A 23,443-nucleotide genomic window follows, 5' to 3' on the forward strand; every position below is an offset into this window, starting at 1 on the left:
CTTATCAATTTAGATCAATTTGCTAATGAAATAATATCAATTATCTATAATATTATTAACCATCTTTCATCCATCTGTTGGCTGCTATTAATGTCACAAAGCAATATTTATTCCCTGATTGGTACAATTATTTAAAGATTTGGTAGGCAGCTGATTAGCTCAGTTGGTTAGAGTGTCAGCCTGATAATCTGATTGTCAGGTACTCAAGCTCCATGTTGACCAACATTTTAGTCATCTCATAACTTGTGTGTACATAATATTGAGATTGACTGAAAGTTGGCATAATAAAACAACTGCCAAACAAAAATAAAAATGAATCTCCAATAAGTTAACTTCAGATTAAAGTTACAATGGAAGTTGTAGTCTGTCTATAAGAATTATGAAAAAACAAACTAATTTCGACCGATCGAATTTTTGTAAATCCTTTCTCATTCGTTCAATAAAAATATGTACAAATGAAAGGCATGATAGCTATCTTCAGCTTGCGTTTTATCAATATTCAACACATCGCGTTTGTATGTATTGTCAGCTTTTTGGGTCTATTCAAATCAAGCAAATGCTAACTTACTAAAACATGTAAAGTAACTAACAACCTGTCCTACTAGTTGTTATCCCTGAAGAGTAAAATGATTGGATGAAAAACTTCAACAACAATAACCATTTAAAGCGTTTACATGATCAATTATAGAAGAATGTTCATTTTTTCCAGTTTACTCTCAGATGTTAAATATTTTTAATGTTAACATGATGGTATTGTTGAATATTACTTACCCGCAACTTTGCAAACCACACCATAAAATCTTGCTCTCTTTGTAGTGTGACGTGAGGCAAGGCATGCAGTTTATGTGCCCACATGGCAGCTTCTTCGGATCAACTATTTTATCATTTTTTAAACCGCAAAACTCGCATTCGATGTCCTCTGCTGCGGAAGCCATTGCTTCAAAGAAATAACAACAATACAATATAATTTAAAAGCTCAAAAGATGCAAATTTTTAATCCTTAGAATTAAATTTTAAGTGTTACATTATAAAAATGCTATTAACACAAATAAGTGTTGGACCTAACAAAAAAACTAGTGCACATCAATGCCATTCCCCAGAAATGTATTAGAAAACTCTTCCTTATCGTTATAGAAAACCATCCCATTTTCCGCAGAAGGGAGCAGAAGTTGAAACAGTTCCTACTAGTTTTGTAATGATTAACTGATAGCGTTTTCATACTATTTGTACTTATAACAAAAATATTTCATTTTTGGTAATAACCCTGGATATTTTATAACTAAAAACACGGTTTTGGAGACTAGCGAGGCAATCTTGTCTTCGTGACCATAAAAGGTAACTTCTATGGTGGAACATAGATGTATAAATTACCAATAGAAATCCTGTGGACAAAATAACATCTGAATGTGAGATGAATCTTTAGTGGTATTTGCTACATGTAATACATTAAAAAGGCACATTATAACCTCAGAAATGCTCAAAATCATATTGATTCACAGTAAAAATAGGATAACTCCTAGTAGTACAAACTGAGCTTGTCATGACTAATCAGCCTACAATTAAAAGGTTGGTGATTGGTTTACCAAAGTGGTGATTGGCAGATCTTGACATGACAGAATGAAATTAATTGCACAAAAAGTACCAATTTCTTAAAAAAAACTTGTGCCATCCAGAATGTTCTATAAAAAGCTGCATTCATGTCTCTAGAATGATGTTGATGAACAAATTCAAAATTTCTTTTTCACACTTTTCTAGATAGTACTTGAATACACGCCTAACACAGGATGAGTAGTTTGTCAGTAAAACCAAGTTTTGTTCCCCAGTGTGAAATAGTTTGTTGTCGGCTCATCTTATCACATTAAATAACAAGGCTGCTGCAAAACGTTTAGTTTTTTATAATAAAATACAAGCTTTTGAGCCAGCAATGCTTTCAGCATAGTTAGCAAACAAAAGCAATATATGTACTTGGCCAAATTTTAATAATTTTCGGTAATATTTTGGTATGAAAATGTCTCCATAACGCGAGACAATCGGCGAGGGAAGCCAGACCACAAAATAAGCATACGATATGTACAAACAACAAAACACCCAAGTCAACAAAGTATACAATGACTAAAATCCTAACAAAAACCAATTGAAAATTCTGAAAAGTGAAGGAATCAATCATAGAAAAAAGTCAATCGCCCTACTAGAGATCCACCACAAACATCGGAGACGAATCAGGTGATTACACGCGGATGACTATATCGATTACATAGTGCTAAAACTTATTTAAGGTCAACACCTGTACAGCTTATTGCGTTCTATAACCGTAAATTGGTTGAAATGTTCTGAACACATCGGTGAAGGCTTATACTTACTGCTAGAGCTTTCAATCCGAAGGAATTCTAACGTTCCGCAAACGTTTCTACAACAATAATGCTACGGACAAGCGTTTCCCAGCAACAAGGCGGAAGTCCTACAGCGTTCGATACCGTTTACGACAATCCTTTAAACGAAATTGCTGCGCATGTGCAAGAAGTTCATTGTTGAGATACTGATTAGTCTAACGAAACGTCAACAAAAACTAATCCTGTTAGACGTCTGATCATAATTTGTGTTTTAGGAAACCAGGACTACGTTTGAGGGCGAGCTGTATTCTTGCGTTATGTAAACGACCGCAAAACGACTGTTCGAGCAATCTGTTACTAGGAGGTACCTTTCTCAAACCCGTGGACATCCGTTGGCCGGTCATCTGCTTACAAAAAGCGCTGCTCTCTTTCTTGGAATTCGCTGTGAACCTCACAAATTAATACATGCAAATTTTGTAAAGAAATAAGCTAGTTTGCGTTAATAACATTGAATGTCAATCGTGATTTGGAAAGAGTAACGGATAAAAAAGTAAGTCGGTCTATTCTCATAGACTTCCTAACCTTTTCTTCTTGAGTATACGCTGTTGTATTTTATCGTGGTTCATTTACAATTGATTAGACATTTACTGGGTACATGCTTCGTGAATTGTTATCCAAATGCGTATGCATGTTTTGTTTAACTATTTATTATATTTGCTGTGTAATTGGATACGATTGTAGGGTCCGCATCAATATTTTTTCAGGAGTCGTACAAAATTTGCATTGCGTGGAATTTTTGTGCAAAACCTATATCTTTCGTTTGCTTTCAAAATTTATTTTGGTGCTAGTTTACCTATAAAACCATTACTTTTATTCAAAGTTTTTTTTTAAGTGACTAGCAATTGGTTAGAGGTTTTAAGGGTACACGTTTCGTGAATTGTTGGCCAAATGCTTAAGCATGTTTGGCGAATTATAAAATTCAATGTGAATTTCATGCGCAGTTGGTCATGGGACAAATAAATATGCCACGCTGTATAATCATTTTGGAGGATAATTACCAACCTTTATATATAAGTGTGCTCACTTTTTATTTTTATGATGCTTGTTTCTGGTTATTGTTTTGTTATTTTGAAGATAAGGTTTTTGTATATCTGGTTCTAAGCATCATGTTAACCTTTAACTTATGATTCTACTTTACTTATTTAAAAGGTTAAGCAAAACCTCTATTTGCTAATATCATACACGATATGTTCATTGCAGCTGAATATTTGCGATGCCATGAGAGGGGAGGATTTCCATCAGTGCAAGCTGTCTATTCTCTCAGCTCTTTAGAGCTTAAATACAGCGAATCATCAGATCTCACAGATATATGGCTGTTGGGCGTACCTTATCCTACGGGTAATCTTTAGTTGTCCTTCCTCTCAAATCATCTTAATTCCGCTTTCAACCTATGATACTAGTATTATTAGTTTTCCAATATTCCTCGTCTTCTATTGTTTTTCTAGATGCTGCTATGTAATTCAATTGTTTAGCATATCATCTGGGAAATGGGAGGTTACGATATCAAATCATCTGCGATACGGATTCTTCATTCTAAGTTTTAATAGCTATAGCTGGACAGGCAAACATCCGAACAGATGACAAACTTTTGAGATTCATATATATATAAAGATTACTATCTCATCGCTTACAAACATGACAGTCTAAATAGTGATTAGAGAATGCTGTATACCTCCATAGTTATCATTCAATCCTCTCATAGTTATATGATCCTGTTGACAGTTCAAGCACTTGTACATCTTCCATCTCCAGAGATGTTCTTCCTGTTGAGCTGTATATTGTCTTCTATTCCTCTCTAGTACCATCTACTCTGTACGTGTCTCCACTCCTGTTCTATTCTTCTAAGAGCCTTTGATTGTCAGGTCTGGGTCTCTGCTACTCACTAGCTGACCAGCTATTGGTAAGTTGTGGATTATTTTGTGTTATTTAGATGTCATGATGGAACCATTGTGTGAATAGTAAATCTGTGTACATTTTGTTTGGTTAGAAGCTTCATAAAAAAGGTTAGATAACTCCTAAATTTATCTTCACTTTAACCATTTCATGACCAAGCTATCCTGATTCGTTGTCTGTCATTAGCTTATTATGGTTGATCTGTCATGTTTTATATGTGCGTACTTGATCTTTTCAATTCTCTATTTCTTCAAGTGCTGTCAGTTTCTATTATTAACTCTTATAATTACAGCACTATTTTGAAGACGTTGAAAAAGTTTTTAAGCTAATCTATTCATTTGCATAGCAAAAATTAAACATTGCATCGAAATAACCAATATTAACAAGATGGAGTCCACTGGTGTTATGAATTGGTGGTATAACTTTAGAATTTGCAGGAGTACTTAGTTTATAGTATATTCCATCTTCTTACTAGTTATAGTTATACCATGTTTCAATCACTCACTCTACACTCAACCTGCTCATTGCCAAATCTTCACATTTATTTTTTTTAAGTACTTTAAGCGTTCCTACAACAGAAAGTTCTTACGTTCCTATAAGAACAGTGAAGTACATGTTAATTGCCTGATTCGGTCCAAGATCTTTCCAAACTCACCTCTTTAGCCATGCGAAAAGGAAGAACTTAACTCAACTTTTTTATTTTGTGGGCTGTATAGTAACTGCCATATAAGCGGTTTGCATCAGCAAATTTTCTCCCTTTTATGATCAATATCACTGGTTATATAGACCATGATTGTAGTAATTTTACAACGAGGAGATGAGAACTACACATTTTCTGCATTGATTTACAACGTTTTGTTTATTTGTTCCAATCAGTATGGTCTATTCTGCCAAGTAAAACTAATGAAACATTTTGTTTTGGTTCTAAAATAAAGCAAAACGACAAAATCTTGATGTTTATTATAAGCTAGACCCTTGCATAGAGAGGTCAAGGTTATAATAAAAGATAACTTTCGACGATACTTCAACTCTTGACATTCAGATTAGTGGATCGCTTTAACACATGCACTAGTCAACTGCCTTTAAGTATTTATGAGCAATTTGCACAGCTGTCCTATTCTCTGTTTTGTCGACACATTTGACGATCTATCCCAACAAATTAGTATGTCGCGAAAGATATGTATATAATAAATATCACGCTACACGCACGTATATAACAATATTACGCTATATGCACGTCGTTTTTCCTCCGCAAGGGCGGTGAGATAAACTAACATTCTAATTGAATATGAAAACTCGACCGACTTGACACTTTACGTTATACAAACATTTTTAAATAGTATGAAGTGGAAACTAAATAAAATTTCTACGTTATCCGGAATTTATGTTATAGGAGATATACATTATAGGAGTGTCTAATGTATCTGATATACACATTATATGAGTGTCTACTGTATAGGAGTGTCTACTGTATAGGAGTGTCTTTTGTATAGGAGTGTCTACTGTATAGGAGTGTCTACTGTATAGGAGTGTCTACTGTATAGGAGTGTCTACTGTATAAGAGTGTCTATTGTATAAGAGTGTCTACTGTATATGAGTGTCTACTGTATAGGAGTGTCTACTGTATAGGAGTGTCTACTGTATAGGAGTGTCTAGTGTATAAGAGTGTCTACTGTATAAGAGTGTCTACTGTATAGGAGTGTCTACTGTATAGGGGTGTCTGCTGTATAGGAGAGTCTACTGTATAGGAGTGTCTACTGTATATGAGTGTCTACTGTATAGGGGTGCCTGCTGTATAGGGGTGCCTGCTGTATAGGAGTGTCTACTGTATAGGAGTGTCTACTGTATAGGAGTGTCTACTGTATAAGAGTGTCTATTGTATAAGAGTGTCTACTGTATAGGAGTGTCTACTGTATAGGAGTGTCTACTGTATAGGAGTGTTTACTGTATAGGAGTGTCTACTGTATAGGAGTGTCTACTGTAAAGGAGTGTCTACTGTATAAGAGTGTCTACTGTATATGAGTGTCTACTGTATATGAGTGTCTGATGTATCTGATATATACATTATATGAGTGTCTACTGTATAAGAGTGTCTACTGTATAGGAGTGTCTACTGTATAGGAGTGTCTTTTTGTATAGGAGTGTCTACTGTATAGGAGTGTCTACTGTATAGGAGTGTCTACTGTATAGGAGTGTCTACTAATGCCTACTACTTTTAACAATGAGGCCACCTCGACTAGTCAAGGTGAGAAATAGTCAAAACATGGGACATAAACAGAAACATTCATAATATTTTACAGAAACAATAATAAATGAATTGGAAAAAAGTTATTTAGTTATTAGATTTAGCTCATGACATCAGCTACCAGTTGCGATCTGACTGCTGCTTCCAGTTTGACATTTCAGCTTCATTTTGTTTCTCAAATTCTTCTACACTGCCTGTCGATGAATTGGACAGCAGCAAGCTAAGATCGCACCCCTATTATACTAAATAAAATAATTATTACTAATAATTAATAGTCTCACTTTTATTAGGGAATGTTTAAACTGACTTAGCTTGCTCTTTATTAGTTTTTGTCTTTAATTTTTAATTTTCAAAAACAATTTTTTCTAGAGATTTTAAACCCTCAAAGTTAGAAATTTGAGTTTTGTTATAAGTGTTTGCTGAAATTCTCCGTCGTATGTTTGAAAGTTTGTAGAGGTTTGACTTAACTATAAAGATAGGCTTAGTTGGCACTGTTCAGGCTGCTATATGGTAGCTTTGATTCCTTCTGTTACAGAAGGAGGAGGAGGCGGAGCCAACAGCTTAGCTCATCTGAAAAGAGCTAAAGAAAATGAAGAAACTGAAGCTATTTGAGGAGCAGTTGGATGCTCTGAAGGCTGAGGACCAGTTTACTCTCTCACAGGCCGATAAGTCGAGCAAGTCATGTAATCTCCTTGACAATGCCCTTGACATTAAGGTTAGACTCCATTGCTCCTCAGTCATATTTAACCACAGTGGTGACCGTCATTCTGGAACCTCTTATAGTAAACATGTTATTTCTTATTAATTCATAGTTTGTTAAATATTCATTTGATGAATTATGTGATTATGCGCATAAATGGAAATTTAAGGATGTTTTACATATGAATATTTGTTATAATAAGACCCAAGTATGTTTGTTCGAAGACATGGTTAGATGTTGAAAAAAAATTATATCGCCCAAGATTCACAGTAGGACATTCGGATTAACAGCTGAGGACGCTGCCACTCGCACCAATCAACTCCCTTGTAGCATTTAAGAATACTTGTGCACATAGATATTACACATGACAATCTCTCACAGCTCCCGAGACTACCAGAGTTGTAGTCTTATTAAATATCGACTGATATTTGCCTCCTTAGCCTGGTTTTGGTGTAACTTGGCAGTATCTGTGCATTACAGCAAATTCATTAAAAATAAGTTTATATTTATACACAAAATTGACTAAATTTCAGCATGGTTGTTGAGCATGCATAAATACACAGCTTTATCAGGGTAAATTGGTGGCTTCTGGGTAGGAGCAGTGTCTTAGTTGCCAAGTATTTATTGTTAATCAAAGGAAAGGATAAAATGTGTGCCCAATGAATAGATTACGTTTTTGAGAATATTCAGTGGCATACAGAATGGCTGCAAAACTTGCTGTTCAAATCTTTACTATAGTACAAACCGTATCCATCCTTCTGTCTAAAGCATAGCTAAGAGGTGAAGCCTGGTTCCTGTGTACGCCCCAAGCACCTGCAACATCGCTGCCAGGCTATCAGCGGTGAAATGTGAACCCGCACGCTGTTCAACTTTCGCTAAGAGTCGCAGGCAAAACCTTCATAAAATGCACTGCAAAGGTTAAGGTCAGCATTTTTGAAATGGTATGGCTAAGAAACATTTTTATGCAATTGTTTGCGATGCATCTTTATGTTAGCAGAAGCCACTGAGCCTAGCACTGCAAGTGTCTGGCTGCACGAGATTACTGTCGGGGTCTCGCTTTCAATATGGGAACCAGGCTTTAGGGTAAAAAGCGTCACAACTGAAATTGAACTCGAATATTTGACTCTGTAGGCAGGCACACTACTAACTGCACTGCTCTATCATCTTGCAACAAGTTAGAATAAATGTGTGCATATTTATTACACCTGATGATCTTTCACGGCATACTCGACTGCCAGTGGAGAAGTATGTATGTTTTGAGATAATAAAGAAAGTTTTTACGATAATTGACATGAAAAATGAAAAATAGAATTAGGCAGTCCCATAGTTATGATCACCACTGTATGCCCGTCTGCAAGCCTTCTATCAAAGCATGTGCTCAGTTCGAGTTTGTAGAAAGGTGGCGACACGGCAGTAGCCAATCAGAGTTCAGTTTCGCTAATTCTTATATCACTAGTGCTTTATTAGGCAACTGTGAAACAACTACTATAAATTTATCAGCGCTCAAACCAAACAAGTTTCCTCATTTTGATTAATATAATTAGGAATAATATAATTAATTAATATAATATATATTAATATATATTAATACTATTTTGGCTAACTATTGAGTTTTATTACTTTTATAACATGAATAATTGTTCAATCTGTTCTTTCATCACAATTATACTTAAGAAAAAGCCTATCAGGATTTTCTGTGTTCTTGTTAATAGTTGACAAGTTTTTGGGATGCAGTGACAACCCTTTCAGTGAACTTTCAACTACGTTTGATGAAAATGTGACGATTTTGTTGGGGATTTCAAGTGGTTGTCGATTATTGCCTGGCGACTGTGATTGACATTGGCTGTCAGGTGGTTGTCAATAGCTGGCAAGTGATAGTTGAAGGCTTTTTAGACCGTTGTTGATGTCTGCTAAATGATTCGCCAATGATGTATTGGATTGGCGATGGCTGTCAGATGTGTCAAGTGAAAGTGGTGGCTGCATGTTCCTCACATGATTCTATGACAGACAGGGAATGTTGCAGGTAGAGAACTTTTCAATAAGCGCGTGTGGAAAAGACTTGTTTGTGAATACGTCTCTCACCATAGCCAACCAAAGGAGGTATGGTCTCGTTGGGCCCAATGGGCATGGGAAGACAACTCTATTCAACCACATGGCCCAGCGTAAACTGAATACTCCACCTAACATCGATATCTTGCTCGGTGAACAAGGTGAGTTTTTGTTAACTGTTTTCCTTCAGAACAGCAAATCGGAAAAATAAACTGGGCTTCATCACAAGCTCATAATTTTGTCACTTTTTATAAAGTTTCAATGTGTTTGGATTTAAAAAGATTGTTGCGCCAACTACGGCTCTGTGATCTTGGTTGGTCTGAGTCCAATGGCAAGGAAATCACTGGAGACATCCCAGTTGCAGAGAGCAATTTAAGTCTGTATGTCTTTCTGTATGTCCAGCTATGGCTATTAAAATCTTTTACTATATACTTTATACCCCTTGTTCCGATTTCACACGCTGAATATCGTCTTAATTGAAACACTTTCATCTCTATGAAACACGATGCGTTTTCGTGAACTTCTATTTCCACTTCTTGTAAGGTTCAATTACTAAATCAGCAAAGGTATTATCTTGAGTAGGAATAGCCTATACATTCTCTCTCCGTTCGGTCAGACAAAGACAGTCCGATATCTCATTTTTACATTTTACCAGCATCGAGAAGTACCAGTATTGGCATATTCAAAGTTTTGATGGATAGATTCTGCTGGAACACTAACATTGTTTATACACACACATATATGCACGAATTATTATTATTAATTCAACATATTCAGGATTTTTTTTTCAGTCTGTATTAATTGTATCATTACCAAATCATTTTTATTGTAATCCCAGCAAAACAGACTTAATTAAGCTATTACTTACTAATTATTTCACATTTACATTTTAACACTTTTCCAGTTGTTTTATTTTGTTTCTTAATTTATTTGATGGTTGCGTGTCACAACAATTTTGTCTCACACAGTACCTATACTGTTCGTAGAGGTAAAGGCAGACGATACACCCGCTATACTCGCTGTCCTAAATGCTGACAAGAAGTGTCTGGAGTAGCTAGAGCTAGAGAAGAAGTTGTCTGCTGACTTGGAAAATAGGAAGGCTGACACGGGCACTCGTCTTAAGGAGGTGAGAATATCCCTCAACTGTTCCTGAGGCTGGGAGAATGAATGATATAGGCACTTTTGGAGGCATTTTAATATCTATGTGTGAAATTTTAGGCATAAAATATGTATAGATACATCTTTGCTTACTAATAGACCTGATTGCGTAGATTGACAACTCTTGTTTTCATAGACGATAACTAAACTACCGTGACCACGTATCATCGTTAACTTGATTGGTTTTATCGCGTTTTGTTGCTTATCTGAGCTCATCAGGGAATCTCCTACCTCCCGACAGTGTGTATTTGATCTCCTGTTCAATGTGGAGTTGTTTACTCTTTAAAACTTGGGCTTGTTTCATTACGGTTAAAGATAAACTTACACTAAATTATAGTAGTTCTTATCAGAGAATATCAGTATCTTCTATCATTTGTGATTGTTTATGATGTTGAAGGTGATCTGACTCCCAGGATGTTTCAAGATTAAAATCTTCATAAATTGATCACAATTAAAACACTCAGATTCAAGAAAGTGTGATTATATCATCTATAATTGCTAAGAGACATAATAGAGCCAACTCTAACATAATAGCATATATCAATAAAGAGAGAGATCGGTCAGCTGAGCAACTAGTGATGTTATTTCAGCATGTATTTTTCTCCCTGACATTTTAACCACGATCTTTACTTGATTTTAACCTTGAAGCATCGTGGTAGTCAAATTTCTTCAAAAAAATTTTTTGGTTTTATCTCGAGTTCATTAAAAAATTGTGGTTGACAAACTATTTCTCCTTGTGTGTACTACAAGGCATTATTGTTAAAATGTTGTGAATGAAAATAGAGACCACAACTACATGTACATCTGATGGCCTTTTGTTAGGTATCTGAGGAAATGAAAGCTATCAGAGTACATTCAGCGGAACCTAAGGCTAGGCGTATCTTAGCCGGTCTCGGTTTCACCAAGGAGATGCAGGAGAGACCGACCAAACACTTCTCTGGTGGCTGGAGGATGAGAGTTATTCTTGCAAGGTCTGTCCTCTAGGACTATAGAAGTCAGAATATTGGTCTATTGTGGTGCATGCATAGGAGGGTTATCATCTCGTTATTATATTGTAAGATGACTGTTTGTTTATTTATACTTGTATATTTACTAATACCATGGCAATGCCGGGAGGATGTGAGAAATTATAAGGTGTAATAACTAATTGCACAATTATTCCATAGTGTAGAAAGCAGTCAATTGGCACAGGTGGAGGAGTGACAATCCATGAACTTAAAAGCTGTGAGTTCGAATCCTCTTTAAAGCGATCTTTTTTACTTGTTTTCTGCTAAGAGAACGGATATTAGGTGGAAGATTGTTCAAGCAGCTGATCATAGAATGACAAACATGACAGCAATTCAGCGTAATTTCCGAACTTCTTTGATTGCTTCTTGCGGAACTGCCACCATGATAAAATGTAGAACTCACTAAGATACCCAATATTTGATGATGGTTTTGAAAAGCACACATAATTATGTAATACACAGTCATTAAGCTACTAAAACTGATTTGTTTTTATAAGAGACAAAATACTTGCCATAGATTGCATCACCAACAAGTGTTACATGCAAGATTCAAAATAAAACACTTTGAAATCCGCATTAAAATGTTGTATAGAATAAAATTTACACATTTTTCAGAGCCTTGTTCCTTCAGCCGACCTTCTTGCTGCTCGATGAACCGACCAATCACCTCCATCTGAATGCTGTCATATGGCTAGACAATTACCTTCAGAATTGGAAAAAGACCTTTCTGATTGTCTCCTACGACCAGTCTTTCCTCGACAATGTCTGCACTGACATTATTCACCTTGACATTCAAAAGCTCTTTTTCTACAAGGGCAACTATGGTGAGTACCTGCATTATATTAGAAACCTAGGTTATATTTAGGTTTCTCAGGGGTAATTTTAGTTGAACAGTTGTTATGGTTGGTGGAATTTACTTAATTAATGCCGCGTGATTCGGGGAGTGCGTTTCATTGATGCCGCGTGATTGGTGTAGTTCTCTTCATCGATGTATGTGTATGGATGTATTGCGATCGCTTCACGATATATGTGGTTGTTTAGCATCATTATTAGTATATATTTGGTTGTGTAGCATTATTATTCGGATATATTTGGTTGTGTAGCATTATTATTAGGATATATGTGGTCGTTTAGCATTATTATTAGAATATATTTGGTTGTTTGGCAGTATTATTAGGATATATGCGATTGTTTAGGATTATTATTAGGATATATTTGGTTGTTTAGCATTGTTATTAGGATATATTTGGTTGTTTAACATTATTATTAGGATATATTTGGTTGTTTAGCATTGTTATTAGGATATATTTGGTTGTTTAACATTATTATTTGGATATATTTGGTTGTTTAGCATTATTATTAGGATATATGTGGTTGTTTCGCTTTATTATTAGGATATATTTGGTTTTTTAGCATTATTATTAGGATATATTTGATTGTTTAGCATTCTTATTACGATATATGTGGTTGTTTAGCATTATTATTATTATGTATTTGGTTGTGTAACACTATTATGTGGATATATTCGGTTGTTCAGCATTATTATTAGGATATATGTGGTTGTTTAGCATCATTAGGATATATGTGGTTGTTTAGCATTATTATTAGGATATATTTGGTTGTTTAGCATTGTTATTAGGATATATTTGGTTGTGTAGCATTATTATTAGGATATATGTGGTTGTTTAGCATCATTAGGATATATGTGGTTGTTTAGCATTATTATTAGAATATATTTGGTTGTTCAGCATTATTATTAGGATATATTTGGTTGTTTAGCTTTATTATTAGGATATATTTGGTTTTTTAGCATTATTATTAGGATATATTTGGTTTAGCATTCTTATTACGATATATTTGGTTGTTTAGCATTATTATTAGGATATATTTGATTGTTTAGCATTCTTATTACGATGTATTTGGTTGTTTAGCATTATTATTAGGATATATTTGGTTGTTTAGCATTGTTATTAGGATATATTTGGTTGTTTAACATTATTATTAGGATATATTTGGTTGTTTAGCATTGTTATTAGGATATATTTGGTTGTTTAACATTATTATTTGGATATATTTGGTTGTTTAGCATTGTTATTAGGATATATGTGGTTGTTTCGCTTTATTATTAGGATGTATTTAGTTGTTTAGCATTATTATTAGGATATATCTGGTTGTTTAGCATTGTTATTAGGATATATTTGGTTGTTTAGCATTATTATTAGGATATATTTGGTTGTTTAACATTATTATTAGGATATATTTGGTTGTTTAGCATTATTATTAGGATATATTTGGTTGTTTAACATTATTATTAGGATATATTTGGTTGTTTAACATTATTATTAGGATATATTTGGTTGTTTAGCATTATTATTAGGATATATGTGGTTGTTTAACATTATTATTAGGATATATTTCGTTGTTTAGCATTATTATTAGGATATATGTGGTTGTTTAACATTATTATTAGGATATATTTGGTTGTTTAGCATTACTATTAGGATATATTTGGTTGTTTAGCATTATTATTAGGATATATTTGGTTGTTTAGCGTTATTATTAGGATATATTTGGTTGTTTAGCATTATTATTATTAGGATATATTTGGTTGTTTAGCATTATTATTAGGATATATTCGGTTGCTCTGCATTATTATTAGGATATATGTGGTTGTGTAGCATTGTTATTAGGATATATTTGGTTGCGTAGCATTATTATTAGGATATGTGTGGTTGTGTAGCGTCATTCAAGAAGATGTTCAAACAGAAGCGGAAGGAGCAGATGAAGGATTATGAAAAGCAGGAGAAAAGACTGAGAGAATTGAAGGCGAGTGAGAAATCTTCAAAGGATGCTGTAAGTTGTCTTTCCTCTGTTTGCCAGAGGATTTTATCTTCGTTAGGAAGAGGGTTGAAAGTGCTGCCACTGATGAAACAGATCTTAGGGAATTTGGTTCCATTCCACAGTAGACCTCGTGAGATGTTCTCTTTAGACTGTTAAATTTGCTATAACTGGAACTACTTTTATAGACTTGCTGTCACTGGCAGCGGAGTCGGGCTGCTGATCTGTCCTGGCGATTCTATAAGGCTACATTCAGGTTGCTATGTTTATCATACAGGATTGACAGTTTCAACAACTCTTTATTGTGGAATGGGGTAGCACATCCATAAATTTGGAGTTGTCCTCCAACTGCCATATTTTAATGATGTGTGACAGGCATTTTAATTACTCTATCAGTGGCTTATGCATGAATCCAAAGTTGCAGCATACACCCTACGCCTTTTTTATAAGGCATTCGTTGTACTTTAAAAACAATAAAATATTTTTAAGATATCATCACACATGCGCATATACAGGGACCCTAACTGGCTCGACTTTTACGTATCTTTGTGATTTTCAATCAAGGCTGAAACTTCCGGAGTGTTCTTAAAGTTGTGAGGGATACGCAAGATGTAAACACAAGATACCCAGATCAGTGTCTCTCAAACAACAGTTTGGGGTTCAATTGGTTTCACCTAAGATTGTCTCTCCAACTGAAGCCTGGTTCCCATATACGTCGCTAAGCACCGTGGACAGCACCGCAGGCTATTAGCGGGGAATTGGGAACCTACGCGCTGAGGATCGACGGTAGTTGCCGGCGGCATTGAAATAGTTTAGCGCTGTTCAAATTTCGCCAAAGGCCGCAGGCAAAACCTTCCCGAAATGCACTGTACGGGTGAAGGTCACCGTTATAGAAATGGCATGGCGAGTGAACATTTTTTTGATTACACAGTTATGTTTAGCGATGCAGCTTATATGTGAACAGATGCCGTCGAGCCTAACTTTGCAAACGTTTTGTTGTGCAAGTTACCGCCGGAGTATTGCAACCGATATGCGGATATGGGAACCAGGCTTTAGGTGACAATAGAGTTTTACAAAATAACTAAGCTTATGTGGAAAGATGCTTTCCACTGTAACAGATAAACAGAAACCACTAGCATAAAAAGAAACTGCTTACGAAACATTTTAAATACTGATTTTGTAAATTAAATCTGTTCAAACCATTTTTGCTATAGTATTGTTTCAGAGGCAGCTTGATGGTTTAAAACTCCTGGCCTCCAAACACAGGTTAGGGTTCAACTCCTAAAAAGGCCACTGACAGTGACAGGAATGTCATCAAACATTAAATTACTCTCTACCATAGGCATGTCTCCAGTCATTGAGGTTCCCTTGACACTAGACTCAGACATGTACAGCCAAGATCTCAGAGACATTGTTTGTACAATAATACTTTTATAAACACTCATAGCCTCTGCTAGCAGTAGGCTAAGCAGACGTCATATCTGATCTTTGAGGGGTTGCTTTCCCAAACATGCATACTTTCTTACATGACATGAAGCAATGGAATCATTTAAACAAATAAATTGTATAAAATTCAACTGATCGAGATCGTGGAAATTGTGTCATACATATAATAGAAACGTTTTTAATATGTAGTAAAAATATATACTTTTTGTTTTGTTGTTCTTCGGTATAAACTAGAATGCAGCTGTCATGATCAGTTTATCACTTTATCCTCATGGCTTTCATCTTTATGTTGCTAGTGAGATTATATTTGTCAATATTTATAAGTAGCCAACTGGGAGAAGCTTTGTCGTCTTCATCACTCAAAAGTCAATCTTAGTCGCAAATAGCTTGCGTTGAAAACTAATAAAATTGGACTGAGGTTGTCATGCTCGCCTATTTCAGCCAATCACACATGCGTCAGTTTTATCACGTCAGATGACCTCAAAGATTTTAAAAGGAAGTAATTACAGGATTTAATGTTGATGGGTTCAACGGATATAGAACGAACGAACGGCTCTGTGATTGACTAGATCATGTCTTGCAATCAACCAGTAGCTCGCTGTCGATGAATTGGACAGCAGCAAGCTAAAATCGCACCCCTATAGTCTCACTTGTATTAGGGAATGTTTAAACTAACTTAGCTTGCTCTTTATTAGTTTTTGTCTTTAATTTTTAATTTTCAAAAACAATTTTTTCTAGAGATTTTAAACCCTCAAAGTTAGAAATTTGAGTTTTGTTATAAGTGTTTGCTGAAATTCTCCGTCGTATGTTTGAAAGTTCGTAGAGGTTTGACTTAACTATAAAGATGGGCTTACTTGGCACTTTCCAGGCTGCTATATGGTAGCTTTGATTCCTTCTGTTACAGAAGAAGGAGGAGGCGGAGCCAACAGCTTAGCTCATCTGAAAAGAGCTAAAGAAAATGAAGAAACAGAAGCTATTTGAGGAGCAGTTGAATGCTCTGAAGGCTGAGGACCGGTTTACCCTCTCACAGGCCGATAAGTCGAGCAAGTCATGTAATCTCCTTGACAATGCCCTTGACATTAAGGTTAGACTCCATTGCTCCTCAGTCACATTTAACCACAGTGGTGATCGTCATTCTCGAACCTCTTATAGTAAACATGTTATTTGTTAATAATTCATAGTTTGTTAAATATTTATTTGATGAATTATGTGATTATGTGCATAAATGGAAATTTAAGGATGTTCTACTCATGAATCTTTGCTATAATAAGACCCGTATCCGAAGGCATGGTTATATGTTTAAAAAAATTCCATTGCACAAGATTCACATTGAGACATTCGGATTAACAGCCGAGCACGCTGCCACTCGCACCAATCAATCCCCTCTCAGCATTTAAGAATACTTGTGCACATAGTTATTACACATGACAATCTCTCACAGCTCACGAGATCACCATAGTTGTAGTCTCTTATTAAATATCAACTGATATTTGCCTCCTTAGCCTGGTTTTGGTGTAACTTGGCAGTGTCTGTACATTACTATTTATATTTATCCACAAAATTGGCCAAATGTTAGCATGGTTGTTGAGCATTTAAGAATACTTGTGCACATAGTTATTACGCATGGTTGTTGAGCATGCATAAATACGCAGCGGTATGAAGGTAAATTGGTTGCCTCTGGGTAGGAGTAGTGTCTAAATATTTAGTTGCCAAGTCTTTATTATTAATGTGAAATGTGAACCTGCACGCTGTTCAACTTTCGCTAAGAGTCGCGGGCAAAACCTTCACGAAATGCACCGTAAAGGTTAAGGTCAGCATTTTCGAAATGGCTTGGCGAACGAACATTTTTGTGGAATTATTTGTGATGCAGCTTTATGTGAGCAGAAGCCGCTGAGCCTAGCACCGTGAGTGTCTCGCTGCACAAAATTACTGCCGGGGTCTCACTTTCGATATGGGAACCAGGCTTTAGGGTAAAAAGCGACACAACTGAAATTTAACTCGAATATTTGACTCTGCAGGCAGGCACACTACTAACTGCACTGCTCCATCAACTTGCAACAAGTTAGAATAATTGTGTGCATATTTATTACACCTGATGATCCTTCACGGCACACTCCACTGCCAGTGGAGTAGCATGTATGGTTCGAGATAAAAATGAAAGTTTTTACGATAATTGGTATGAAAAACGAAAAAATTGGCGGGCAAAGAAAGGTGGCGACACAGCAGTAGCCAATCAGAGTTCAGTTTTGCTAAGTCTTTTATCACTAGTGCTTTATTAGGCAACTGTGACACAATTATTATAAATTTATCAGCGCTCAAACCAAACAAGTTTCTTTATATCGATTAATATAATTAATAATAATATAATTAATATATATTAATTATATTTTGGTAAACTATTGGGTTTTATTACTTTTATAACATGAATAATTGTTCACTCTGTTCTTTCAACACAATTATAATTAAGAAAAGGCAAATCAGAATTTTTTGTGTTTTGTTGAAAGTTGACAAGTTCTTGAGATGCAGTGGCAACAGTGCTGCAGTGATGCAGTGAAGATGTGACGATTTTGTTTATGATTTCAAGTTGTTGTCGATTATTGCCTGGCGACAGTGATTGACATTAACTGCCAAGTGGTGGTCAATAGCTGGCGAGTGATCGTAAAAGCCTTTTAGACCGTTGTTAATGTCTGCTAAATGATTCGCCAATGACATATTGGATTGGCGATGGCTTTCAGATGTGTCAAGTGAAAGTGGTGGCTGCGTGTTCCTCATGTAATTCTATGACAAACATGTAATGTTGCAGGTAGAGAACTTTTCAATAAGATCACGTGGAAAAGACTTGTTTGTGAATGCATCTCTCACCATAGCCAACCAAAGGGGGTATGGTCTCGTTTAGCCCACTGGGCATGGGAAGACAACTCTACTCAACCACATGACCCAGCGTAAACCGAATATTCCACCTAACATTGATATCTTGCTCTGTGAACAAGGTGAGATTATGTTAATTGTTTTCCTTCAGAACAGCAAATTGGAAGCAGTAAAGAATAAACTGGTCTTTATCGCAAGGTCATAATTGTGTCACTTTTTATAAAGTTTTTTGTATTTGGATTTAAAAGGCAAAACTACGGCTCAAAAGGCACAAACTACGGCTCTGTGATCTTGGCTGGACATGTCTTAGTTCGGTGGCAGAGGAATTATTGGAGACATGCCCGGTTACAGAGAGCAGATTAAGGTTGGGTGTCATTCTGACACCACCCATGACCTTTCTGGGAATTGAATCATAACCTGTTGTTGTAGGTCAGGAGTTCTAGATGACTAGACCTACTAGGACAAGGCAGCTCCTTATACTGTGATGACATTCAGTCACTCACAAACTAAAAAACTAATTCACTAAAAATAAATTTAAATTTTCATGTTTCTAAAAGCTTGTGTAAGAATGCTGAATCCAGTTTTTCCTGTTTGTTTAGGAGTGTTTGCTTGTTTCATAACAGAGCAATCATATCAGGCATATTTAAGGCGCAAACATACTAGGCGATTTTATCCCGTGCATTATTAGGACCGCTGTGAGAGTGAGAGAGTCATTGTGAGAGAGCATGCCTTCCTACAGCAACAGAATCATTGGTAGTCAACTGCCACTAGTGACAGTCTTATGCAAAGGCATCTTTCTTAGTTGGTGGAGCAGAGATGGAATGTTTTGAGATTTCCTTTAGTGGTTGTGGAAGAAATGATAACAACTTTCAGTAAGTTGGTTGTGTAACCATAGTATAGGATTAGCATGTAACTTAGCTGCTGTCTGTAGTATATTTTGGTATGCTGCTAAACATGTTTCCTAAATCCAGTTATTTCACATTTACATTTAAACACGTTTATAGTTGTTTTATTTTGTTTCTTAATTTATTTGATGGTTGCACGTCACAACATTTTTGTCTCACACTGTACCTATATTGTTCGTAGAGGTGAAGGCAGACGATACACCCGCTATACTCGCTGCTAGAGCTAGAGAAGAAGTTGTCTGCTGACTTTGAAAATGGGCAGGCTGATGCGGGCACCCGTCTTAAGGAGGTGAGGAGTATCCCTCAACTGTCCCTGAAATTGGTAAAATGAATGATATAGACACTTTTGGAGGCACTCCAATATCTGTGTGTGAAATCATAGGCATAAAATATGTATAGATACATCTTTGCTTACTAATAGATCTGACTGCATAGATTGACAGCGCTAGTTTTCATAGAAGATAACTAAACTACTGTAACCATGTACCATCGTTAACTTGATTAGCTTTATGCATTTTGCTGCTTATCTGATCTCATCTTGGAATCCCCTACCTCCCGACAGTGTGTATTTGATCTCCTGTTCAAGGTGGAGTTGCTTGCTCTTTAAAACTTGGGCTTGTTTCATTACGGTTAAAGATAAACTTACACTAAATTCTAATAGTCCTTATCAGAGAATATCAGTATCTTCTATTATTTGTGATGGTTTATGATGTTGAAGGTGATCTGACTCTCAGGATGTTTCAATATTAAATTCTTCATAACCTGATCACAATTAAAACACTCAGATTCAAGAAAGTGTGATTATGGCATCTATGGTTGCTAAAGCCTGGTTTCCATATGACAGCGCAATGATCGCGCGTGGCCCAGTGATCGTGCGCAATGCATTTCTTGGGCCGCGAGGCAGTGTTTCCATATCGCGCGTAAGATCCATGCTTGCATTGGACAGGGTGGATATTTTCCTTACTTTTTCGTAGGAGAGACATATTTCTTCGGAAAAACAGACCTCCGCTGCGAAATTACGTGGTCAAATAAAAATCAGGCTTACTCTTTCGTACGGGAGACCGATTTCTTCGGAACAAAGCCCTTCGCTTGAATTGTGGGATAGGTTGACAAGGTCGAGCGGTGTATTGTGGGATACATAATCGCACGCACCCATCGCAAGGATCCATTCTGTTGGATACTTGCGATCAGCGTACGTACATCGCGCGACCGTCGTGTGTTGACAGTTCCATATCACAACTGGCCTACGCACCACGTCGTGCGCCTTGTTGCGCGCCTTGCGCTGTCATATGGAAACCAGGCTTAAGAGACTAACAGAATAGTGCCAACTTTAACACAATAGCTGATATCAATAAAGAGAGAGACCGGTCAGCTGAGCGAATAGTGCCGTTATTTCGGCACATATTTTTCTCCTTATCATTTTAACCATGATCAAGTTTACTTGATTTTAATCTTGAAACATTGTGGTAGTCAAATTTCTTCAAACGTCAAAAAAGTCGCAAATGATAGAACAACACTGATAATTTTTGATAAAAACTACTATAATCTATATATATATATATTTCTTAAAGTCCGTATGTCTGTTGGAAATCCGGCTATGGTTATTATTAGAACAGCTGAGCTTGACAACACTAAAGCCTCAAATTCATGGACTTTCATGGAAATTCATGGAATTCTTACTGTCATTGGAAGCCTAACCTTATTAACTAGCTTAGTGGAGTTTCCATTGGCAATATGCCAGGCTACTAGCTTGAAAGGTACAGTTGTTTGACAAAGTTTTAAAACCTTTACAGTTGTTTTTATTTCTCTCTTAATTTATTTCAACTACACGACACACTTCTCTCATGATATGTACTTTGAAAGTTATAATGGCAAATGTTGTTATATGTTAAATACAAATCACTTTTCTGTCCAAAGACTTTTCTATTACACGGGCAACGCCGGGTGCAACGGTACCGAAACGGTACCGAAATTCTGTGTTTAGGTCAAGCGATGAATAGTTTTCCGACATTAATTCCGTGTTGAATGAACGTCGGAATGTTGAATGTTTAAAAAATCTTAAAAATTGTTGTAATTAAACGTATACGTTGTCTTAGCTAAAAAAAACTATTCACCGTTTGACCTAAACACAGAATACATGTGTAAATTCAATAAGTATCCATTCAAAAAGTGTGAGTGATATACAATGTACCATAAAACCTCGTAAAACTTCTAATTGAACTGCCTCGGAGTGTTGCTCTTAACAAATCCCAGGTAAAGTGAGGTAATCCTTGCATAAACTTCAAAAAAATCGGCAAAATTGATCGTAGGTAAAACGCTCAAAAGAAAAAGATGTCTTTTCTTTTGAGAATTTCAACAATGATCAAGTTTTGTCAATGTCAATCTAAAAAACGTCCTGGCAATAACATCACCTCAAACAACAAACCAATCTCAAGTGATTGAAAAAATCTCTATACTTTTTGATAAAAACGTTTTAAACTTTACACTAGAAGCATTTAATTTGAAACAAGCCATATTGTGATTTTGATTCATATTATAGTTTGTATATGTACATGTATTTACTAATAAATAAGTAAATACATGGACTTGTGACACTGCTCTGATAACTTGAACGCTCTGATAATTCGAACACTTTCGCTCGGTCCCGCAAAGTTCGAGTTATTCATGTTTGACTGTACTTTGAAATCTGCATCAAAATGTTGTATAGAACAAAATGTACACTTTTTTCAGAGCCTTGTTCCTTGAGCCAACCCTCTTGCTGCTCGATGAACCGACCAATCACCTCGATCTGAATGCTGTCATATGGCTAGACAATTACCTGCAGAATTGGAAAAAGATCCTCCTGATCGTTTCCCACGACCAGTCTTTCCTTGACAACGTGTGCACTGACATTATTTACCTTGACATGCAAAAGCTGTTTTTCTACAAAGGAAACTATGGTGGGTACCTGCATTATATTAGGAACTTAAGCTATATTCATGTTTCTCAGGGGTAATTTTTGTTAAACAGTTCTTATGGTTGGTAGAATTTGCTTAATTTATGCTGCGTGATTGGTGTAGTTCGCTTCATGGATGTATGTGTATGTCTGGATGTTTTTGGATTGCTTCACGATATATGTGGTTGTGTAGCATTATCATTAGGATATATTTGGTTGTTTAGCATTATTATTATGATGTATTTGTTGGTTAAGCTTTATTATTAGGATATATGTGGTTGTTTAGCATTATTATTAGGACATGTGCGGTTGTGTAGCACTATTATTAGGATATATGTGGTTGTGTAGCATTATTATTGGGTTAAATGTGGTTGTTTAGCATTATTATTAGGATATATTTGGTTGTGTAGCACTTATTAATAGGATATATGTGGCTGTTTAACATTATTATTAGGATATATGTGGTTGCGTAGTATTATTATTAGGATATATTTGGTTGTGTAGCACTATTTTTCAGGATATATTTGTTTGTTTAGCATTATTATTAGGTTATTTTTGGTTGTTTAGCATTATTATTAGGATTAATGTGGTTGTGTAGCATTATTATTAGGATATATATGTGGTTGTGTAGCATTATTATTAGCATATATTCGGTTGTTTAGCACTATTATTAGGATATATGTGGTTGTTTAGCATTATTATTAGGATATATGTGGTTGTGTAGCATTAGTATTAGGATATATGTGGTTGTGTAGCATTATTATTGGGTTAAATGTGGTTGTTTAGCATTATTATTAGGATATACAGTCAAACATGGATAACTCGAACTTCAAGGGACCGAGCAAAAGTGTTCGAATTATCAGAGCGTTCAAGTTATCAGAGCACTGTCACAAGTCCATGTATTTACTTATTTATTAGTAGATACATGTACATATGCAAACTATACTATAAATCAAAAGCACAAATGGCTTGTTTCAAATTAAATGCTTTAATGTAAAGTTTAAAACGT

General features: G+C 35.7%; 1 protein-coding gene and 1 pseudogene across 1 annotated transcript in view; both read left to right on the forward strand.

Moving 5' to 3' along the window:
* The window catches only part of LOC137398942 (uncharacterized), a 61,814-nt gene that overhangs the window by 31,604 nt on the left and 6,767 nt on the right, over window positions 1–23,443 (forward strand). The window lies entirely within an intron of this gene.
* Window positions 6,486–16,660, forward strand: LOC137398773 (ATP-binding cassette sub-family F member 1-like; annotated as a pseudogene).

The sequence above is a fragment of the Watersipora subatra genome, chromosome 6 (genome assembly GCF_963576615.1).
Source record: "Watersipora subatra chromosome 6, tzWatSuba1.1, whole genome shotgun sequence".
NCBI classification, from domain to species: Eukaryota; Metazoa; Bryozoa; class Gymnolaemata; order Cheilostomatida; family Watersiporidae; genus Watersipora; species Watersipora subatra.